The sequence below is a fragment of the Aquarana catesbeiana genome, linkage group LG10 (genome assembly GCF_042186555.1).
Source record: "Aquarana catesbeiana isolate 2022-GZ linkage group LG10, ASM4218655v1, whole genome shotgun sequence".
NCBI classification, from domain to species: domain Eukaryota; kingdom Metazoa; phylum Chordata; class Amphibia; order Anura; family Ranidae; genus Aquarana; species Aquarana catesbeiana.
In genome coordinates this window covers 139,092,892-139,117,859 of record NC_133333.1, presented here as the reverse complement: position 1 = coordinate 139,117,859, position 24,968 = coordinate 139,092,892, and the positions used below count along the sequence as shown (strand labels likewise).

The 24,968-nt window shown below is 43.9% G+C and overlaps 1 long non-coding RNA gene across 1 annotated transcript; it reads right to left on the bottom strand.

The window, feature by feature from the left end:
* Window positions 1-589: 589 nt before the first annotated feature.
* On the bottom strand, window positions 590-24,968 carry LOC141110924 (uncharacterized). Its single transcript, XR_012236351.1, has 2 exons — window positions 24,914-24,968; window positions 590-1,377 (listed from the first exon to the last, which is right to left on the bottom strand). It is a non-coding gene; the product is annotated as an uncharacterized lncRNA (long non-coding RNA).

Genomic DNA, 24,968 nt, shown 5'->3' with positions numbered 1-24,968 from the left:
ACAACAAAATCCGATCGCGTCAATTCCGACCGTGTGTGGCCTGTTCCGACGCACAAAGTGCCACGCATGCTCAGAAGAAATTCCGACACGGGACAGCTCGTTCTGGTAAACTTAGCGTTCGCAATGGATACAGCACTTTCGTCACGCTGCAATGTTCAAAATGGTTTAATACAGCGCACTCTCTTCTTCTTTATAATGTGACAAGAATTAAGTCGTTTTGATGCTCATATTCACACACACTTCTCACAAACTTCTTTCGTTACTATTTATCGGGATTCCCTCAATATATTTTGATTTCTCACATCTGACAACATAATTTTTTTTTTTTTTTTTTACTTTAATGTAGAATCTTTTTTTGTGTTTCTCTTTTTTAATTTTTTTGGTGATTTTGATTTGTACTCCCGAAAATGTTTGTGTGTTTTTTGTGACAAGTTCCCACAACACCATTGATATGTTGTTCTATTTAATCTGTAGGAGATTGTTTGGTGTTGTTGTCCCTTGTTAATTTAACATTGTACTTTAGAAATGTACCTGAATCGTCACCAACAAACTGTCCTTTTTGGATGAAAACACACACAGGAGAGTAGAATTTACCTAAAAAATTTTATTAAGGGGTCACAACTAAACAAAGAGGGAGGCAGCGCTGGAGAAACTGCAGAAGTGGGCGAAGCCTTGGACCCCCAGGGCAGACATCAATTATTTAAAAGCAAAATTGGTGGCCTGAGGAGTCCTTATCTAAGGGAGGGCAGTCTGGTAGAGAAGTCCCAGAGATCCGGAAAGCAGCAGATGACATCTGTGTCCCCAGGCTGTGGTCATACGAGAGACTGCATCTTCTGTCAGACCAGACTGAACCCAGGGTCATCACTCTTTGGTCTTCCTTCCACGCTTCCTTACAGGCTTTGGCTGTGGTGGTGGAGTTGTGGCAGCAGGAGGAGGAGGAGGATCGTCGATCTCAATGACATCCGTCTTGTGTGTCAGTTCCCCACTCTCCCCCTTACGTAGGACTTTATAAATCAGGTCCTCAGAGATCTTGCGTTGGCCCTCCTGCATGCCCAGCAATTTGGTGGCAGCCATGCAGGCAAAGGCCTCTTCAGGACTGGGGAAGGCTCTGAGGGACGCCGAAGCCTCCTGGATCAGCCTGTATGCTGAATCCTGCACAGGACTGGGAGTGGCCTTCCTGGCCCTTTTGTATGGAAGGTGGAGGGGAGGAACCTGAGACTCAGTCAGGCTGCGACTTGTCCCAGGCTTCTCTTGGCTGACACTTAGCCCCGCCTCCTCCTGGCTGCCACTAATCCCCGCCTCCTCCTGGCTGACACTAATAATCCCCGCCTCCTCCTGACTGCCACATTCCACAACCTCCTCCTGGCTGAGGTCTTCCTGTGTATGAAAAAGGGACATAGTTTTAGTTTTTTTTACATCAATCACACGCAATTTTCAACTCCTGACTGCTGCAAATTCAATGTTAACAAATATAACAGACTATCCTTCTGCGTCCAGCATTTTGCATTCTTGTCCCAATTTTGGGTGCCCACTACAGTCTATTGATATGTCAAACACTTTTTTTAATCAGCAATTAATGATCAATAATAAAATCTAGTAAACATCATTTATTTATTGACCAGAAATCTGTAGAAGAATGCTATACCGGACTCCAGCTGGGCTCCTCCACTTCTTCCTGGCTGGAAGGCCCAGGTTGGACATCAGAAGCCTCAGCTGGGGTGGAAGGAAGAGTGGAGAGGGATTCCCTGACTTCAGTGTGGTCTGACAGAAATCGCACTCTCTCATAGTACCACAGTCTGGGGACATAAACGTCATCTGCTGCAGCCCTGGACCTCTGGGAATCTGTGACCTTCTTGCGTTCCCTAAGATAAGTGCTCCTCAGGCCACCAATTTTAGCTTTTAAATAAGGGATGGTTGCTGTGGGTACCACCGGCTTCACCAACTCCAGCAGTTTCTCCAGCGCTGCCTGCCTCTTTTGTTTATGGTTATAGTGGGGGTGTCTCACCTGCCACAGACAGGGCAGCTCCCTGTACTTGTCAATAAACAGGGGCAGGAAATTGTGGTCGTTGAACCCATCCATTTTCTCTGCAAGACACAACACAAGACAAACCCTAATGTCAGGCCAAACTCCCCTAATCTTGTTACAATATAGGCTTCCATTTCGAAGCAGTATAGGCCCAAGTTTAGATCCTACCTTCGTTAGCACGATCGGCGTCTCCGATGCTCCTTCCTCCGCTCACAGATCGCACGTAAGACGCGCGCGTTACGATTTATACACACTGTGCATGCGTATAACTCCGCCCGCCCCTGACGTTCATTCTATTCCCCGCCCCTTTTCGTTCGGCGCAGTGGAGGAAGAGCACATGGCGGATAGACAGCAGGATCGTGCTAAGTACAGCAACGAGGAGGAGGGGGAGGAAAGGCCGGAGCCTGAAACGTCCCAATCCAGAAAGAGATTAAAGGACTCAAATATGTCCTTTGGGGAGATGTTGGAGATGGTGGACATCCTGAAGAAGGCCGACTATGATGGAAAGTATGGGCCTTACCCCAACCCAAATGTCCGAAAGGCCAAGATCATGGCGAAAGTGGTCAGGAGTCTGCACCGGAAATTCAGGGTACGACGATCGAAAGATCAGCTCAGGAAGCGGTGGTCGGACCTGAAATTACGATAACATGAGCAGTACAGAAAGATCCGGAGAGTGCTGCAAAAAAGTAAGTAGTTGTGCTGTGTTCCTATTCTTTTTGTGTTTATTACGTTCGTGCTGCTCCATGTGCTTTTAGGAACTGTTGTACAGTTTAAAATGGCAACTTTCATGTTCATGGGCACATTATTCGTTCGGATCACACATTTTTATTTCGGACTATAAAATACCATTGTTTAGGCCATATGCATTTGGCCACCATTTTGAGGCCCTATACTTATCTTCAAAGAATTTGGTTGTGTAGATGGCTTTGTTACTAGAATGAAATGCAAACTAGATTCCGTGTAAGGAGAGGACACTCAGCAGCTGTTTTCACATCTGGACACTGGAGCACTAGTGTGGGACACAAGAACACCATTTTTATTATGGGGGCCACACAGGTGCTCCAGTGTATACTATAGGGGGTGGCTACATCTGTGAAGCTTGTACCAAACAGGTAAAGTATTGCAGGTTGACAAAGGACACTAAAAAAGCTACATCTTGGAACTCGGCTAAAATAGATAATTGTACCCCACTTCCAAGCAATGTTTCCTATTTCTAGTTCTGCCATCAAATATCTGTGTGCTAATTATACCATTTTTGTTTTACATAGGGGAGAAAAGACTCGGAGGACACCCCTCATCCGAGGAGACCAGAGCCCCCCCCCCCCCCCCCCCCCCTCTGGAAGAAGGGGAAATCCACCCAACACAAGATGAGCAGGAGGAAGAAGATGACGTGGTGGAACTAGTCACCACAACAGGTGAGTGTCTGCGACCACAAGCTCAGATAAGAGATGGATGGCGGCATTTTTTTTAGACCTAATTTATTTTGGGTTTCCTCTCTTTTTAGGTGATCGTGATGTTGTGGATGAAGATCCTTTCACATCAGAAAGTGCCCAGATCGTGATCGGGGAGATCATGGGGTGTAATTTACAATTGGAAAACATCAAGCAAAACATCAATGATGTTATTCCAAAATATAAAAACATCATTGATGTTTTGGGGCGAGTTTAAAACCCCTCCAAATCACTTTCTTCTTTTGTCTGCTACAATGTGCGAAATGTTTTTGTGATTTTTCCCAAAGCCAAATTTGGAGGATGCACACAATGTGTCAACATGTGCTATCTGCCATCACGGGAGATCAATGGACGCGTTTTGGGGGTGCAACCCCTTCCTCAATTATAAAGTAGCGGTGAGGAAGTGCTTTCTCCCCCAAAACACGTCCCTTGATCCCCCGTGATGGCAGCTAGCACATGTTGACATTGTGAAATTTGTGTGCATCTTCCAAATTTGGCTTTTCCAGGGGTGATTTCCCCCCATCTGAACGCAATATCAAACACAGTTCCTAAATACTCATGTCTGATATTGCCTTCCAGTTCTACCAAATGTGAACTTTGTAAGATCAAGATTTGTGTCTTTCTTGTTGGTTTTACACAGGCCTGTTTTCTATAAAATGCACACTTTGATTTTGGATAATGACACCACAAAAATTGGTATACAACAAACATGTTGGTTTGTCAGAAAAACCTTTGGTAAATGCACATGTGATTGTGCAGGTATTAAAAAGATTGTTCATCAAGAATGTGTGGATTATTGTCTCAACACTACAACACTTTTGGGGTGATGTAATTGTTGTTTGAGAAAATGGGGGTAATTTCCTAAGGGCAAATCCTCTTTGCACTACAAGTGCAGTTTCAGTGCAGTTGCAAGTGCACTTGTAGTGAAAAGTGTCTTTGCATTTAGTAAATAACAGCCAACAGTGCTTTGTATAAGGTTACACAATTACGACATTTTCTGGACTCCACACATTTCTGTCAGGGTCAGCTAAAACAAACACAAGCAGTAAATGTCCACAAAGAAGAGCCTGGGGGGAGATGCCTGTCGAGAACTTGAGGTCCTGCAGACTTCTCCCTGTGGCCAAATACCGCAAGGTAACGACCAACCTCTGCTCCGGAGTGATGTCTTGCCTCATGCAGGTATCCTGCCTGCTGCTATAGGGGGTCAGCGAAGCCAACAAACTGTGAAACACGGGGTCTGTCATCCTGAGAAAGTTCCTGAAATCATCAGGATTATTCTCACGGATATCACGGAGCAAAGGCATATGAGAGAACTGGTCACGCTGAAGCAACCAATTCTTGGTCCATGAACTCCTCCCCACCCTGTTCATGGACTGGACTTGTGTCAAGGTCAGGACCCCAACACCAAGCCCCCGCACAGCACGAACTGTACGAGGAGTACGCATACGAAACATGGCTAGAAAACGGTCGGCTGCTCAGAACGCAGTAACAGAACGCACTGAAGAACAGCAAGGCCTGTGAAGAGCGACCTGAAAACCAGTAACGAACGAACAAGAATACAATGACTACCTAAAGTTACGCGGAACTTTATGCACGCACTGAAGAGCAGATACAAACCCACAAGCACAAACTGAACGGCAGAAAACGATCTGAAAGCCACGAGTGTGAAAAAGTGCGAATCGTCTCTCACCAAACTTTTACTAACACGAGATTAGCAAAAGGAGCCCAAAGGGTGCCGCGCTTGGTTCTGAACTGGCCTTTTCTAGTCTCGTCGTACGTGGTGTACGTCACCGCGTTCTTGGCGATCGGAAATTCCGACAACTTTGTGCGACCGTGTGTAGGCAAAACAAGTTTGAGCCAACATCCGTCGGAAAAAATCCTAGGATTTTGTTGTCGCAATGTCCGAACAAAGTCCGACCGTGTGTACGGGGCATTAAGGTTTTTTACAAACTCATTTATGTGTTTTCTCCCCAATTCCAGATCCTAAAAGTTTGGAAGGATCTGAAACTAACGCCAGGTGACTTGTGGATTATTAAGAGACATTTATATATAAGGAAATGTTTGGAGACTCAATACAGCACCTATTTCATGTACAGTGTTTGCAAAACTTGAAGGAAAAGTCACCTGGATCCAAACCAGACACTGCAAAAATGACTAAATTAAAGAAATCTCTGTGTTTGATTTGTTTCCCTCTTGCGATCACAATCTAGGGTACTTTTTGATTCAATTACTTTAATTGTAAGGGATATATATATTTGAAAAATAGTTTAGCCATGTTGAAGTCATATTTGTCTTTTGTATGTCTTCCATTTTATGTAGAATTGTCTGTGTTTACATATGCTGATAAGTCAGCATGTCCACAATTCAGCTAGAAGGCCATTCTGGCCACAGGAGTGTACAGCCAGTACTCTGTAAATATGTCTTATCAATCATTTGTTTTTCACAATGAAAAGTCATTTTGTAATGAAAAAGTTGCTCAGCTATTATTTTTTCCACAATGGAGTTTTTTGCCTCTTTGGCCAGGACTACCTCCACCTAAGTGTGTGGAGGTTCCAGGTTAAAGGTGATAGCAGGTATGGTTAGTGATCAAAATATTGATCAAAAGAGGGGAGACCGTAATGGAAATTTGTACGTTCTGTATATAATTGTATTGTATTTTGTATGTATTGCACGCTGCCCTCACTGTGCACACGGCACTAATAATGTTTTCAGTAAATGTTTACATTCTTTCGAGTCCTGATTAGAATTAGCCTGCCTATGTAACGCCCCTTGTTACCATAAACGTACAATTGTAATATTAATGTGATACCTACGTAATCATGTGCATAAAAACCTTCAATTGCGTCATAATAAAGCAGAACAGTTATTTGGAAAGATGCTGAGCGTATCTTTTGTATCTGTTCACTACTGCAGTAGTTATTAATTTGGAACCACTAATCAATATGAGGATAGGAGTTGTCTATCATCAATTTAACCAAGTCATTGGCAAGTCACCACAGGCTATAGAAAGTGAAGTTAAAAAGGAGGGGACACGCAGCCGAAAGGTGTCTGTTGCAACTTCAACAACCAGAACAGTTTGAAGAGGAAGGAAAAAAATAAATAGAGTGAGGAATTTGGGCATGGTTCTGGGAAATGTAAATGACATTTAATGTGGTGCATTGAATATTAATTACTGTACTCCTGTTCTGTTATCTGTTTGTTAAATGTCTTGTTGAGAGTAATAAGTAGTCACATATTACTCGCTCCCCTACCTGTGGCCACCTGAGTGGGCAGGGCTGTGACTGGTCTACGTTTTGGAACGACGCGTGTAAGGGGACTTGCACGGCAGTTGAACACGTTCTTTTCTTTTCTCTCTCTCTCTCTCTCTCTATCCATTTTGTCCTCATTAACTTGAGACTGTGATATGGTCTGAACCGGTACCAGGTGACGGATAGAGGAATTGTCAGACCCTTGAGTCAGGACAGCTCCTTCCCTTCATCACTGAGAGTCTGACTTTAAGGAGTTTCTCTAATAACAGTAAATGAGCAAATGGGACTAGGGACTCAGACTCAGCCCGGCCTAATGCTAATGGACCAGAGTCACGCTGGCCCTGCCTGGATACACCAAGCTGACAGGCATGCCGGAACAGGTACAACCCCAAAACGACAGACTGTTACATTTCAAGGCACACCCCGCATTGAGTCCATCCCCATGTATGACTCATCAGCTGGGGCAATGAGTTCCTTCGCACCATTGTCCAACGACCCATTTGACCACCTATATGATGACACACATTTACAGTCCCTCTTACGCCCCTTGCAATCCAATACACAAATCCAGCAGCCATTACCCAGTACTTTCCCTAAACCCCCTTTGAATGGGTTCCTGGACCCTCACACCACCAAAGACAACGGCCCCAAAACGGCCCCTTCCCTTCATCACCGAGAGTCTGACTTTAAGGAGTTTCTCTAATAACAGTAAATGTAGCAAATGAGTTATATCTATGCAAAAGTTTTTAATTGTGTTTAAGCTATATTAGCAATAATTGGGGAGTTTAAAATTTTCAATTTCAATATTTAAGAGTATTATAAATAAAGAGAAAGTTTATGTATTCTGGGCGTTAGGCCAGAAGAATTGTGGTTAAGTAGCGAAAGAGGAAGTGCTTTTCTTGTGTAATTCTATGTATTTACTAGAATCACACAATAAAAAAAAAAAAAAAAAAAAAAAAATATTATAATATATATATATATATATATATATATATATATATATATATATATATATATATATATATATATATATATATATATATATATATATATATATATATATATATATATTTTTTTTTAAATTACTCTCTATGGAGATGGTCCGCTCTGAAACGCCTGAAGTCAATATGTGTACAGGAGGTCACACAAGGGAGAGGCAAATCTGTTGGGAAATATCACAACAGAATAGCACAAAAATTTACTGATTTGGGTTTTGGCATGCTGAACAAAGCACATAGACACATGCTAATTTATTTCAGGTCTTAAAGAGTCAATCCGGAAGGGTCTGAGTATAGAATAATGGAGCTTGAGACGTTGTTATTAGGTCCAAAATCCTCACAGACCAGTAGAGAGTAGCTCCTCTCACGATGGCCTCTTTAACACCCTATCTGCGCCCATCAGTACCAACTCCACGTGTCTGCTACAACTGCGGAAGACCCGGTCACTCCAGAAGGGAATACTGAAGCCCCTGGAAATTCACCCACAGTCAACCAAGCCCCAACCATGGTCCACATTAAAAAACGCCCAGTACCAGAGACAAGACACCCCACCTCGCCCACCACCCCGCCCCTCTCCGGATCACTTGGCCCCTATCTTCAAGCAAGCTTGTGTCACCTGCCAGCTACACGTGGACTGTTATGCCACAAGGTGCCCAGAACTCCCCCTCCCAATTCGCCAAGGCAATGGCCCTCATTCTGGACACCTGGATGAACGTACACCCAGACATTGTACTCCTTCAGTATGTAGATGACTTCCTGCTTGTGCAGATACCCTTGGTGATGCCTCAATCTTCTCTGAAAGCCTCCTCCACTAGGCCACTGCATCTCCCAAGGCACCCGACATCTCACTGAAGAAAGAGTTGCTGCAATCAAGGGCATCTCTCAAGGTCAAAAGCCCCTTAACACCTTTCTAGGATTAATCTCCTACTGCCGTTCTTGGATCCCAGAAGCCTGCCTCTTGATGCAACCCCGTTATGATGCCCTTTCTCACTTTCTCCAGAAGATGTGGACAATTTTGAAACTCTAAAGGAGATCCTCTCAACTAAAAGACTTTCAAACTGTTTGTCTCAGAGAGGCAAGGACATGCCACAGGAGTTTTGGCTCAGGCCCATGGTAACAGACTCAGACCCATTGGGTATTACTCCTGTCAACTGGACTCAGTGGCCAGGGGGGGACCCTCCTGTCTCAGAGCTGTCTTTGCAGCCCAAGCCCTTTTGGACAAGACCACTGACTTGGTGTTGGGCCACCCTTTAATCCTTCTTGCCCCTCATGACATAACTGCCATACTAAACCAGTACAGCCCAAGCACCTGTCTTCAGCAAGACACCTCAGACTCCAGTGTGCCCTGCTCCTACCTGATAACATCACTCTCCTCCGATGTGATACTCTCAACCCATCCACTCTACTTCCGCTTCTCGAGGGGGGAACCTCTTTGGAGAATGATCCTCATCTCACCGCTCATGGCTGTTTCGAGGTGATGAAAATGGAGACTTCACATTTACCGACAGTCAGTGAAACAGCCCTTGAGAATCCTGACATGACAACCTTTGTGGATGGTTCCAGGTATGCTGACAGCGCTGGACGGTACCACACAGGATACGCAGTCACCACCGAAGATACAGTTCTTCAATCTTCAGCATTAACTTCCTCCATGTCTGCCCAGGAGGCAGAACTCCAGGCCCCAACAATGGCATGCAAATTGGCAGAAGGGAAAAGAGCTAACATCTATACAGACTCAAGATACGCCCTCGGCGTTGCCTGCGATTTTGGGAACATCCAGAAAACCAGAGGGATCCTGACAGCAGCAGGAACACCTGTAAAACACAGTGCAGCTATCAAGGACTTAATGGATGCCCTACTCCTCCCAACACAAGTTGCTATACTTAAGGTAGAGATGCACGGCAAGCTGGTTTCCCAAGAAGCACAGGCAATCACCTGGTAGATACCGCTGTGAAACAAGCTGCAGATTGAACGCGAGAAGTGGTCAGAGTGAATGCACCTATCCTGGATGATACAGTGGATACCCCTAAAGAAACTGTACAGACCACCATGATTCTACAAAACCCTCCTGTGAGTAGGACTCCTGTGAGTAGGTCCCATCTCTGAGCAACAAGAAGCAGCTGATAAGGAAGAAAAAGAAGTGTGGATCAAGAAAGGAGCCACAGAAACTGAAGGGATCATGGAATTAAACAAGAGGCTGTGTCTGCCACGATCAATGTTTCCTGCAGTGGTACAGTGGGCCCACGCTGCCTCTCATCTGTCAAAAACGTTGATGAATGCCCTGATCAATAAATACTACTTAGCCCTGGGGATTACACCACTTACCAACAACTTTTAGAAGTCATGCACTATCTGTGCTAAATGTAACCCAGGAAGAACGGAAAAGGTACCTTTGAAGCATCTAGCAAAGGCCCAGTACCCCTTTCAAAGGATACAGATCGACCACATCCAGATGCCAAAGAGTGGCCGATATGAATATGCATTGATTGACAGCAAAAACCACGGCTAAAAGACTTTTAACGGAAATAGTGTGCAGGTATGGTGTCCCAGAGGTTATAGAGAGCGATCAGGGGCCGGCTTTCACGGCCTCAGTAACCAAAGAGATATAGGCAGCTTTAGGGGTCACATGATCTTTCCACACCCCATACCATCCTCAGAGCAGTGGGAAGGTGGAAAGATTAAAGTGCACAATAAAATCTAGAATGCTAAAAATGTCTCAGGAAACGGGAATGAGTTGGCCTTAGACAGCCTACCCATTTCCTTATTCAGTGTTAGGTACACTCCAAGCGGAAACCATGGTCTGTCACCCTATGGGATAATGTTTGGTTCAGCCCCCAGACTAGGTTGTTATTTCCCACAACAGTTGCAGCTCCATTCTGATGTATTAACTGATTATGTGACTGCTTTATCTCGAGAATTAACCCGTATCCATTCGGAAGTGTTTTCTTCCATTCCAGATCCTGAGCTAGATACAGCCACACACAAGCTGGTTCCCAGTGATTGGGTCCTGATAAAGAAGTTTGTGAGAAAACACTCTTGAACCCAGATAAGATGGTCCTTTCCAGGTTCTCCTAACAACTGCCACATCAGTCAAAGTGGCCGGGAAGAACACGTGGACACACGCCTCCCAAATGCAAGAAAGTCCCTGTACCTAAGGAGGAGGCCGAGGGGACCAAACAATGATTCTGTATATCCTTTCTATAGTAATCATTGCCCAGGCGCAAGAGGTAGCCATCAAAACAAAAAGATGGTGTAACCCAGTTCTTGTATAACTCATCCAATATGCCACTTTTATATCCTCTTATGAACAGATAATTCCAGGTACTATATACAAGATCTGGTCCTGGGATGAAGCAGTAAGACCCATGACTGTGTATGTATGCGTCACTGACACCTATTGGGGTAATGTAATGGAAATTTGTAAGTTCTGTATATAATTGTATTCTATTTTGTATGTATTGCACACTGCCCTCACTGTGCACACGGCACTAATAATGTTTTCAGTAAATGTTTACATTCTTTTGAGTCCTGATTAGAATAAGCCTGCCTATGTAACGCCCCTTGTTACCATAAATGTACAATTGTAATATTAATGTGATACCTACGTAATCATGTGCATAAAAACCTTCAATTGCGTCATAATAAAGCAGAACAGTAATTTGGAAAGATGCTGAGCATATCTTTTGTGTCTGTTCCCTACTGCAGTAGTTATTATTAATTTGGAACCACTAATCAATATGAGGATAGGAGTTGCCTATCATCAATTCAACCGAGTCAGCATGGCGAGCTTTGCCTTAGGAGGGGATTCCAGGTGACCCTGAGTATCCGAAACGAGGAGCTTGAGACGATCCGGGAATTTCTGATAATCAGCCGGCTGAGGTAAGCCTTTTGCTTACATTTGAGTTATCAGACTTCCTTGATCGGTAAGGCATTTTCGGGACAAAGGGTACCTATTTTACTCCCCTTAATCGAACTGTATTGATTGGTGGTTATATGTTATGTTGTCCCTGTCTATTGTCCATCGGAGTGTTATAGATAAGAAAGGGAAGAATAGTGCTGTTCACAGGTATATGTAGTAAATCTGCTAGATAAAGTAGTTTAGAGGCAAGAGGGTATAGGCACATGTAGAGAAGAGAGAAGACTGGCCAGTCATTATGGGCATTAAATTAAGTAAGGGAATGAAGGGTAAGAGACCCTCAAAAATGCCCAGCGCAAGAGGAGCGCTATATATGAACCAAAGGTGCGGTTCCGCCTATACTGAGCCCCTAGATTAATGGTTAGAGTGGACAGGGATCCACATTGGGTAACTGGGTTACCACAAAAGTCCACAGGGACTAAGAATCATGCAGAGTAAACAGCTAGAAAACAGCTATCTATGTGAGCAGGATGGATCAAGGGTGACAAATAACACTAGACAGAAAGGGACATTTTCATGTTAAGTTGTGGGATGAATTTGGGGTCAGGCACTACATCTATTAGAGTCAGAAACAGAGAAATGAGAGGTAAAACAGAATACTTTATATGTTGTCAGAGAGAGAAGATGGGATGAGTACTCTGGCTGACCGTCTGATCATAGAAGCTAGATATAAAAGATATCTGAACAAAATAAAGAAAGTAGAATTTAGACAGGAAAATATTAATGAGAGTTAAAAGAAATTGAGAGAATGATATGCATGTGTTGTGTACAAAAGGGAAAAATGTAAGCGATTTTAGAGAGATATTGGTGTATGTGTGTGCGAATGCTGGGACCTTTAGTTCTATTGCTTGTGTGTGTCATGTACGCAGATGTGACCCCCTCCTTTGTGCTCTCCTGAAAGAATGTGGTCAGTGATAAGCTGGAAGGACACCATGCCAATTTCTGTTTTTTAGACAAAACATTTATAACAAAATGTGCCGGGTTAACGAATCTAATGGTAAACAATGTGATCACAATTATTTTGAATCTGTTTTCCAAACATGGTAAAATGAAGGTTACATTTAACCGTGTATTACACAAATTGAATATCCTTTGATAGTGGAAACAGTGCATTTAAAAAAGGGAAATTAAGTAAAATTAAGTAATAATGAGTATTAATTTCTAATATGAGTTTAACAATTTTATTAATAATATAGATATATTGAAACTGGTTTAGACAACCTTTGGTTGGAAATGAAGTCGAGGTTAATGGGGAAATTTGTAATGAATGAGATTAGTGTAGATTAAGATAACAATTTTGTAATTTTACATTTATTCAATAAGCCCTTATTGAGAGAAAAAAAGATTAAGATGAGGTTGTTATTTGGAATACAGCTGCCATAATATTTAACAAAGCCAAGATGGATGGAATACATAAGAAGTTTTTCTACAAAAATGAAATTTCAAGGTTCTTGATAATAACTTGATGTCAGTCCATGATGTGAGAGTTGTTATAAATAAAATTTAAATATAACAGACCCATCACATCAAGTCCACACACCCTGTTAGGATAGATGCCACCTGCAGCCAGTTGTTTTATAGTTTTTGATGCTTTCTGGTCCATCATACAGATTCTTGGTCCTTTTGTTTTTATTTATTTTTATTTTTGAAATCCAAAGCAGAATGTGTGGATTGTGAAATGATGTGCCCCTTTTTCTTGTAAGTACAGTGGTATAAGCAGAAGAATATTTTGGATTTATGGGCATCTCTCCATGACCGCAGGGTATTGTTATCATTTATTATAATATTGCCAGGAAAAAGTTGTCTTTTGAAACATGAGACTGGAGTTCTTACACAAATAGCATGATAGAAAACAAGCCATTGTAATATATTTATGCAAGCTGGACCCAGTAATGAAGGGTTCACCCCGATATATCAGAGCTGCAGCTTTTATGCAAAGGTGCTATTAGACAAAGTTAGATATTGTTTTGGTCAAACATTTAATTTTTTATGGTCCAACATTCTGTGCAGCAAATATACAGCTAACTAAATGTTTGTTTAATGAAAGGTTTAAAATATGAGTTTGTTTATGTACAAATCTAACAATGAAAAATGCGTACATTTATTCAAAAGAAAGGAAAAGACACATGTGTTAAATTGATGGTGTAGGAATCAGCTGCTGTGAGCCCAGTGCAGGACACACTCCCTGAAGACCCAGATATTTAATTTTTTGTAGATTTGAGTATGCAGTTTATCTCCCAGAAGGATACTCTGTATTCAAAGTCATTGGATCCTTTTTCCCCAGCTCAAGAAACAGAGCTCCATGTTTTAGCAAAGCCTGTGAGCTGTAAAAAGAGTGTATATTTATATAGATAGTCGAGATATAGAGAGCTTTTGGTTCCATTTAAAGGGCCAGAAGTTTGTTTTTACTTCGGCAGGTAAACCAATAAAGCATGCTAAGTTAATTTGATCGGCTGTTTTCAGCCTTCCAGGTTCTTGCTGAGGTAGCCATATTAACTTTCACACATGGAAGCAGACCAGGTGACTAAGGATGCTGCATTTACAGCCCCGGACACTTGATGGGTCTGTGCAACTCACAGATTCCACCCTAGTTCTGGCCCAGTATAGCTGGGATTAATAATTCAACTTTAAGGACCCCAGAACGAGAAGAACAAGTGGTCCACAGGGGGCAACTTCTTATGAAACAGGACTTTGGAAAAGATGATCATTTATGTCTGCCAGCCACTCTTTTGCCTCCAGCTTGACACATGGACCGTGTCATGAGTCACAAGCAGTTATGGCTGCCTTAGTAAATGAGCATGGGATAGAGCCAGGGTTCTCCACAGTTGTTTTTATAACATACCACTTCTTGTTTTACCTGTTACCAAAGGTGTTACCAAAAGCTGAACATCCCTCCCAGAGATTACAAAAAGATATATCCAGATGCCCAAGTTAGGATCTTACGAGTATGCATTTTGTCTGTATGGACATGTTTTTTGGATGTCCAGTGGCAAATGCTACTGCAAAGGCCACAGTAAAAAGTGTTATCAGAAGTAGTTTGTAAGTACAGAGTGTCAGAAAGTACAGAGAGTAACAGAGGAAATAATTTTTATAGGAGAGTCCTTACTAGAAGTTTTGAGGTTTTATTTTTACACCCCCTACTGTCTACAATGTATCAGACAAAGTAGAGTAAGAAACTAGAAAACTTTTGCCTGAATGTTTTCTTATATTTTATGAAGCCCCTAAGGGGGATGTTGGACTCTCTCCCTATGGGATTTGGTTTGGGAGTGTGTTACTCACTTGCTTATATTTTGTCTCAGCAGCTGAAGTCCTCCATTCGGATCTCATAGAGAATGTTGCTGATCTTTTAAGGTTTTTGACAAACTCATTTATGTGTTTTCTCCCCAATTCCAGATCCTAAAAGTTTGGAAGGATCTAAAACTAAAGCCAGATGACTTGTGGATTTTTAAGAGACATTTATATATAAGGAAATGTTTGGAGACTCAATACAGCATCTATTTCATGTACAGTTTTTGCAAATCTTGAAGGAAAAGTCACCTGGATCCACACCAGACACTGCAAAAATGACTAAATTAAAGAAATCTCTGTTTGATTTGTTTCCCTCTTGTGATCACAGTCTAGGGTACTTTTTGATTCAGTTACTTTAATTGTAAGGGATATATATATATTTGAAAAATAGTTTAGCCATGTTGAAGTCATTTGTCTTTTGTACGTCTTCCATTTTATGTAGAATTGTCTGTGTTTACATATGCTGATAAGTCAGCATGCCAACAATTAAGCTAGAAGGCCATTCTGGCCACAGGAGTGTACAGCCAGTACTCTGTAAATATGTCTTATCAATCATTTGTTTTTCACAATGAAAAGTAATTTGGTAATGAAAAAGTTGCTCAGCTATTATTTTCTCCACAATGGAGTTTTTTGCCTCTTTGGCCAGGACTACCTCCACCTAAGTGTGTGGAGGTTCCAGGTTAAAGGTGATAGCAGGTATGGTTAGTGATCAAAATATTGATCAAAAGAGGGGAGACTGTAATGGAAATTTGTAAGTTCTGTATATAATTGTATTCTATTTTGTATGTATTGCACACTGCCCTCACTGTGCACACGGCACTAATAATGTTTTCAGTAAATGTTTACATTCTTTTGAGTCCTGATTAGAATAAGCCTGCCTATGTAACGCCCCTTGTTACCATAAATGTACAATTGTAATATTAATGTGATACCTACGTAATCATGTGCATAAAAACCTTCAATTGCATCATAATAAAGCAGAACAGTAATTTGGAAAGATGCTGAGCGTATCTTTTGTGTCTGTTCCCTACTGCAGTAGTTATTAATTTGGAACCACTAATCAATATGAGGATAGGAGTTGCCTATCATCAATTCAACCGAGTCAGGTAACAACTGTGATTCCTGGGGAGCAGTGGGTTGGAACACTGGGGGTACAAACCTGAAAACGCCCAAAATAGAAAAGACAAAAATGGAAAGTCACTCTTAGGATGACATTCAACAAACACACAGATCAGCCTTACACCAAGGAATTCAGGCTGACCATTGAGAAACCTAGCCCAGAAGACAGTGGGACCTGTGTTCTGGGCCTATGGTGGGGAAGTGGATATTCCAGTTTTAGAAAGCCTTTCCATCTGAAAGGTATGTTCAATAACCCAGAGTGGGGAGTTCCCCAATCTTCATATAGCTCAAACCCCCTGAGGCCCCATATACAGAAGTTAGGGGACATGGTGGTCATAGCAGACCCTACCTTCGAGGACACGACGGCCGCAGAAACCGGGTTTTGGGATGTAAACTTGTGGCTAGAGTGGATGAGGTACAATGCAGAGAAACATAACAAAACCAATTGTCATGTATGTGGGGGGGCTAGGCCTCATTTGGGAACAGTACCCCTAAACATACCCCCCGAAGATGAGACATGTTTCCTTAGCCTGTTCACCAACACAACCACTAACCACTCCCTGTGTGAACATTGGCAGGAGGAATATCCCATAAGTCACCAAGACTCCCAAGCCAGAAGGTATCACCATATATCCTGGCAATTACACATGCTATGGACAGTATCAGGGAGTGAGGAAACCCTTTGGGAATTTCACTAGGGGTTACTGTGGATCTTATAGTGAGGCCTCTGTAGATCTAGTACAGAATCAAGTCCAGTCTTTGGGAGACGTATACTGGATTTGCGGAGTCATGAAAATCAGAAGCAGATTGATAGAGCAGTGGACAGGAGAATGCGCATTGGCCAAGGCCATAATGCCTCTGCATATTTTTCCAGAGGCCACTCCACAAATAGAACCAGACTTAAATGACATACCCAGGCCTAACAGGAGGCGTAGGAGTGCCCCAGCAGGAAGCTTTGACCCTCATGTATACATAGACACCATAGGGGTCCCTAGAGGGGTCCCAGATGAGTTCAAAGCAAGAGACCAAGTGGCAGCAGGATTTGAATCTTTGATCCCCATCATCACTGTAAATAAGAATGTAGACTGGATAAATTACATAATTACATCTACTACAACCAACAAAGGTTTGTCAATTACACCAGAGATGCACTCCAAGGTTTAGCCGAACAACTAGAAGCCGCATCACACATGACTTTCCAAAATCGTATGGCCTTAGATATGGTCCTAACTGAAAAGGGGGGTATGTGTAAAATGGTGCCTAAAACAGGTACATGTTGTACCTACATCCCAGACAACACTGGCCCAAACGGTAAGGTGACTTTGGCCATCAGGAAACTTGAGGATTTGTCCGAGGAACTAAGAAAGAATTCAGGGCTCACCAACCCTTGGGATCAATACTTCACCTGGATTAGGGGAGGGTGGCAGGGATTATTAACACAGATAGGAATAACCATCCTGATAATTTTGGTGACCTTGGCTGTCATAGTTTGCTGTATTCTCCCCTGTCTTAAAAAGTGTGTAGGGAAAGCCATTGACCAATGTTCTCCTACGTTTGTGAATCAGGAAATAACAGGTGAAAATTATGAAATGCACTCCATTACAGTCACCTCCCCTCAGAATGCAACGCCATAAGGTTACAGGGACAGACAGCACCTGATTGCCCCTCCAAGCTGTATCGAATAGGGTAATGAGTTAGTCATTGCTCTTCTCTATATACAGTTGAAAAGAGTTGCAGGGGAGGTGGGCCAGGGGACTGGATAGGATTTTAGTGTAAGGGACAGATTTAAAATAGACATTTTGAAGGGGGGAACTGTAATAGATGTGATTAAGGTGTCACATAAAGTTGTCACATAAGATACCAGGTAAAAATGTTAAAATGCCTATTTCAAATGTAATATTGTGTCATTGCTTAGCTTGTTAAATCTTAACTCTTATGCCCCGTACACACGGTCGAATTTTCCGACGGAAAATGTGTGATAGGACCTTGTTGTTGGAAATTCCGACCGTGTGTGGGCTCCACCACACAAAGTTTGAGAGCTTGCTATAAAATTTTCCGACAACAAAATCCGTTGACGGAAATTCCGATCGTGTATACACAAATCCGACGCACAAAGTACCACACATGCTCAGAATAAATTAAGAGACGAAAGCTATTGGCTACTGCCCCGTTTATAGTCCCGACGTACGTGTTTTACGTCACCGCGTTCAGAACGATCGGATTTTCCAATAACTTTGTGTGATCGTGTGTATGCAAGACAAGTTTGAGCCAACATCCGTCGGGAAAAAATCCATGGATTTTGTTGTCGGAATGTCCGATCAATGTCCGACCGTGTGTACGGGGCATAAGAATTCAGATAACAACAGATAGCTGCTAGTACCCTTTTCTCAGTCTGAAGCCGAACCGCAAAGAATTATAAAAATAAAGTGTCTCTTCCGAAAATTGCACCAAAGGCAGACATGACATCAACATCCAATGTCTCAAGAGGAAGTTACCAAGATATTTAATAATAGCTATGATTAATTGCTGAAATTGTTGCTAAAACTGCTGAAACTGTTAAAATCTCATATTGTCATAACAACATGTTTTTGCATATGCCGTATTCTCTGTCTGAAAAAAGTGTATAAAACTGAAGGAAAAAGAGGAAATAAAGCTCAGAAGTACTTATTCTGAACTGAGAGTCAGAGCTTGATTACTTCATGGCATGCATGCTTCTACATTTAATTTGATAAGGGGTAGATATAATAATATCAGACTTTTGTTCTGAATCTAAAACACTTTATGTAATACCCGTTCAAATTGGGAAAGCAGGTCTGAACCTATTTGATTATTATGTAGAGTAATAGGAGACAAATTCAAGTCATATTCAGTCTCACCACAGTGCGCTGAAGAGGGAGGCCTGTGATATTGCTGTGTAACAGTCTGTGAGGAGAGATGTGGTGGTGCCGCCGCCATTTTAGATACCATACTAGTCAGCTTTTCCTGAGGCTTTGTTGTTTTCAGCTTCGCTTTTCTCCCGCTGTAGATGTCACCAAAATGTGCCCGCAAGTTTCAGGGATTAATGCGGTGATGTGGGGAGGTTATGGTCCGATGTGACTCTGCTTAAACGGCTGTAGGGTCCTGGTCGGTGCGGAGCTCTAAGCAGACATGTCCTGCTCAGGGGAGTTTCCTATTCCAGCCCCGGAGGAAGAATGATTTCTTCTGGAAATGTAAGTAGGCTGCACCCGCCCCCTCACCATCACAACATCACCTGCGTGCCTGGCCCTGTTTCTTATTATGGAGCTGCTGCCTGCTGAGCTAGGACGGGAGGGGGACTCAAGTCCTAATCTATGGAGGAAGGATAAGGTCTGTCAGTAAGCTGTGCCCACCCCTCACCACACCAGGCAGTACCTGTTCCTTATGGAGCCACTGAGCTGAGGCAAGGGGGGTCTGGGAGGACTCCTGTTCTCCTCTATGGTGGTGGCAGGCACTGATCTAGGGGTATGCTGATCTTCATAAAGGCAATCCTGTGATCCAATTACTGGGAAGGTGACTTGTCAATACAGCCATACATCTGGCTATCACCTCCCTGCATCCAACACCAATCAGTCCATATATTGGCTCATAGCCATACAATGGGGACATCTGCCTCTGGACTTTGATCAGGCATCTGGATGCCTTATGGCAATAAGGAGGAATCAATAAAGTAGGCATCACTATGCATTTCCACTCAGCCCTGACATGGATCTTTATCTAACCATGGACTGTTAACTATTTCAGCGAGTCCATTCACTCTACTCCCTGAGAGGAATAGTCCAAGACTGCACAGAATTAGCCAACAGTGATTCAGGCGATCCATTTAGCTGTTACCTTATGATTGGACACAGGGCCGTCTTTAATATTGGTTGGACCCTGTGCAAAAATTTTCTTGGCCCCCCCCCCCCCACCTCCATGCAGTTTCGCTCTCCACCTGCTCTGAGGCACACAATAAATAGCAGCTAGACTAAAAATCAGTTCACTGAATCAGATCAGGTAGCGATTGCGATTCATTGCCAGAGGTTACAGTGTATCATTACCACTCATGGACTGGTTGCTAGAGGTTACAGCACAGATTACTGCTCACCGATTGGTTGCTAGAGGTTACCGCACATGATTTCTGCTTGTTGAATGTTGCTGGAGATTACTGTACATCAATACTGCTCACTGATTTGGTTTCTAGAGGTTACAGCACATCATCTCCTCACTGCCAGCACACCATAGACTGGGGAGTTGAGGAAACCCATTATGAGACAGAAAACTCCATGGGATCCTATAACTCCTGGGATCATTGGCAGTGCTGGGGGGATGGGAGGGTGTGATCAATGGCAATGCTGATTTTTTTTACCGACTACCAATATAAAGAGGAATTTCAACACTGGCCACCAATGTAATAGGGGTTTACACTGACCACTAATGTAATATGGGTTTACACTGACCACTAATGTAATAGAAGCATTCACAGTAACCACCAATGTAAGGAGGGATTTACACTGACCACCAATGTAAGGAGGACATTCACACTGGCCACAAGTGTGAATAAAAGAATTATATACACCAAGAAGCAATGTAATGAGAAGATTTACACTGACCACCAATGCAACTGAGACATATAACCTGCGTTCAAATTTGTGTGTGTTGGGAACACATGCAGAATCGCTTTCCTGACACCACAGAAATGTGCTCCCCTTTAGCAGATACACAGCAGTGTTATTAATTGTTAATGACAACCTCACGCATCTGCTGACCTGTGCCTTGGCACCGTGTGATTGTGAAAAAGGGTTTGAGACTTTCTTCCGCATTTGTAGCGCATAGAGCAGCCCATTGAAATGATTGGGCTGCCCTACACATGACCTACAACGTAATCCACTCTGTCAGTACACCTTGCAATCCTAAAACCCATGCTAACCTCTGCACCCCAAACCTCCCCATCCTCTCCACTCCAATCCCCCTCCCCTTTAACTCTGAGAAAAAAGAGAGAAAGGGCGCACCAGCCATGTGCATTATCCTTTGGATGTAAATATTGCACATGGCTGGTGCACCCTTTCTCTCTTTTTTCTCGTTGTTTGTTAGGATTCCCCATCCTTGAGGGCAGTAAGGTCTGTGGCTATACACTATTTGTCTGGTACCCACTTGTGCGCAGGAGCATTTTTTTCTTTATCATCAGTCCCCTTTAACTCTACCTGCCTCCTCTGCTCATCTTTGCACCCACCTTCCTTACCTCCATACATCCCCTCCTTGCTCACCTGTGCACCCCAAACTGTAATTCCTTCTCTGCCTACCTCTGCAAACCCCACACTACCCCCCCCCCTCCTCACACACACACACTAATTTACTTACCTTTGCAGAACAGGCGGAAGTTAGGCTTAATTACCACAGTTGTAGGCAGGACTTTCAAAAATGCCCCTAGCATATATCTCCCCAGTGGGCAGCATTCAGTATAGGTGATGGTGGATATGACTTCAGGGGTGCATGATATAGATATGAATACTGCCTCTATCTACATATGAATGCTGCCGGTCTGCCGCTATTTACATTATTGTTGAAGTGACAACGTTGTCTCTTTCCTTTTAACCAATTTTAACAGTGTTTAGATGGGCAGGCCATTGTGTACCTGTTTAAATTATTCATTTTTGCATCAATAAATTTTACATCATCAATCATATATACCGTGGCTGGTCCTCCTTTAGTGCCGGTTCACACTGCAGCGATGTCTGACATCGGATGTGATTCGGACCGCACTGCAATGCAAATGACATGTGATGTCTGTGCAATGTGACCTTAGCCATACAGATAGTATGGCTGAAATTGCATCGCATTTGGACCAAACTCACACAGCACCCTTTTTTTGGTCCGCAGCAGAATCGGATCGCATGGGTGGTTACAGCTATGCGATCCGATTCCTGTCCAAACTTACAGATCGCACCGCAATAAGTAAACTGAATTGGGGGTGTCATTAACTTTTAATTGACACTCCCAGCAATTTGCATAGGGCAGTGTGAACTGCCGCCGGGAGACATGCGATGCGGGAACCCACAGTGGATTCACAGGGTTCCCACATCACAGCAGTGTGAACCTTCCCTTACAACTTCTCTTGTTCCCTCTCCCCTTTCACTGATCTAGGGATATGCCTGATCTTGATAAAGGGAATCCTGTGATCTAGGCACTCTGAGGGGGTCACTCTCCTGCTCTGGGTACACTTAGGGGGTCACTCTCCTGCTTCAGGTACACTTAGGGGGTCACTCTATTGCTCTGGGTACACTTAGGGGATCACACTCCTGCTCTGGGTACACTTAGGGGGTCACACTCCTGCTCTGGGTACACTTAGGGGGTCACACTCCTGCTCTGGGTACACTTAGGGGGTCACACTCCTGCTCTGGGTACACTTAGGGGGTCACACTCCTGCTCTGGGTACACTTAGGGGGTCACACTCCTGCTCTGGGTACACTTAGGGGGTCACACTCCTGCTCTGGGTACACTTAGGGGGTCACACTCCTGCTCTGGGTACACTTAGGGGGTCACACTCCTGCTCTGGGTACACTTAGGGGGTCACTCTCCTGCTCTGGGTACACTTAGGGGGTCACTCTCCTGCTCTGGGTACACTTAGGGGGTCACTCTCCTGCTCTGGGTACACTTAGGGGGTCACTCTCCTGCACTGGGTACACTTAGGGGGTCACTCTCCTGCACTGGGTACACTTAGGGGGTCACTCTCCTGCACTGGGTACACTTAGGGGGTCACTCTCCTGCACTGGGTACACTTAGGGGGTCACTCTCCTGCACTGGGTACACTTAGGGGGTCACTCTCCTGCACTGGGTACACTTAGGGGGTCACTCTCTTGCACTGGGTACACTTAGGGGGTCACTCTCCTGCACTGGGTACACTTAGGGGGGTCACTCTTCTGCACTGGATACACTTAGGGGGTCACTCTCCTGCCCTGGTTACTCCTGCGGGGTCACTCTCTTGCTCTGGGTACACTTAGGGGGTCACTCTCCTGCCCTGGTTACTCCTGCTGGGTCACTCTCCTGCTCTGGGTACACTTAGAGGGTCACTCTCCTGCTCTGGGTACACTTAGGGGGTCACTCTCCTGCTCTGGGTACACTTAGGGGGTCACTCTCCTGCTCTGGGTACACTTACGGGGTCACTCTCCTGCTCTGGGTACACTTACGGGGTCACTCTCCTGCTCTGGGTACACTTAGGGGGTCACTCTCCTGCTCTGGGTACACTTAGGGGGTCACTCTCCTGCTCTGGGTACACTTAGGGGGTCACTCTCCTGCTCTGGGTACACTTAGGGGGTCACTCTCCTGCTCTGGGCATTGTAATGCGCAAGCCTGATCTATATGGGCACTGTGATCTAAGGGGTCACTCCTGCTCTGGGCACTCTAATCTTGGCACTCTATGGGGGAAGCTCTAAAGGGGAACTCCTAATTGTGGCACTTTTAAGGGGGAAGCCTGTTCTATATGGGCACTGATCCAAGGGGTCACTCCTGCATTAGGAACTCTGATGGGACACTCCTGCTCTGGGCACTTTAAGGGGGCCTCTGATGTGTTCCTCATGTGAACAGGGTATTCTGATGTGAAAAGGGGGACTCATGATATGAAGGGGGCTCCTAATTTGAAGGGGGGCACCAGATGATAGGGGTCTTCTAATGTGAAGAAAGGGACAAATGGTGTGAAAGAGGGACTCTGATATAAGGAGTGACTAAGTATACCTCATCCTGACTGTATCTGAGTATATACGTGGCAAGGCTTTTTTTTTTTTTATTACATATAGTGTTATGTCGGAGAGCCTCATAGCACAGTAATTATGAAGTATTTTGTGGGTACAAGAATTTCATACTGTATACAGTATATACCATATGTAGGCCTAAAATCTATTTAACTATGCTGCTTTAAGCCACCTCAGTATTCAGCGTGTTTTAGCCACGCCCATTTTTGCCAAGATGCACAACTAGGATTACCACCTCATTACTTTAAAACCAAACACATATTAATTAGACGGGTTCTGTGCCTGATTAAGGAGGTAATTAAGCTCAATTAGTGCCTAATACCGCGTACACGCGGTCGGACTTTACAGCAGACTTTGCCCGGCGGACTTTGACGGACTTTACGACGGACTTTCTGAATTAATGGACTTGCCTACAATCTACCAAAGTCCGTCAATTCGTACGTGATGACGTACGACCGGACTAAAACAAGGAAGTTCATAGCCAGTAGCCAATAGCTGCCCTAGCGTGGCTTTTTGTCCGTCGAACTAGCATACAGACGAGCGGACTTTTCGACTGGACTCGATTTCGACGGATTGATTTAAAACATGTTTCAAATCTAAGTCTGTCCAACTTTTGAGAAAACAAAGTCCGCTGGAGCCCACACACGATCGAATTGTCCGACGAAATCCCGTCCGCCAGGCAAAGTCTGCCGTAAAGTTCGCTTGTGTGTACGCGCCATTACCTGCATTAAATTAGCCTCAGAACCTGTGTAATTCATATGTGTTGGGGTTTAAAGGGATGAGGTGGCAACCATATGCTCAACATATGTCTTCTCTATCCCTAGATGTCCCTCATTCTCAAGTTCCAAGTTGGGAGGTATAATAATGGCTGATGCAGAGAAGTCTTTTAGGTGGAGGGAGAGGTGTATTCACTGGCCTCTAGCTCCAGCATTGCAGTGGTAGCCGGGGTCTACCTGCAGTACAAGGCTGGCTCCTGGCACATTCTCCCCTTTCTGAAGCTTCACCCCCCCACCACTCACCTTCTTCCAGCAGTAGCACTACAACATGCAGCCAGGTTAAAGGACACACAGAGCACAGTGTGGAGATCAGCAGAGCTCAGGGAGAAGCAGGCAGAGAACTTCTTACCTCGATCTTCCCTCAAACAGATAACATTGCCGATCACAAGGGGAGGAGGAGTTTC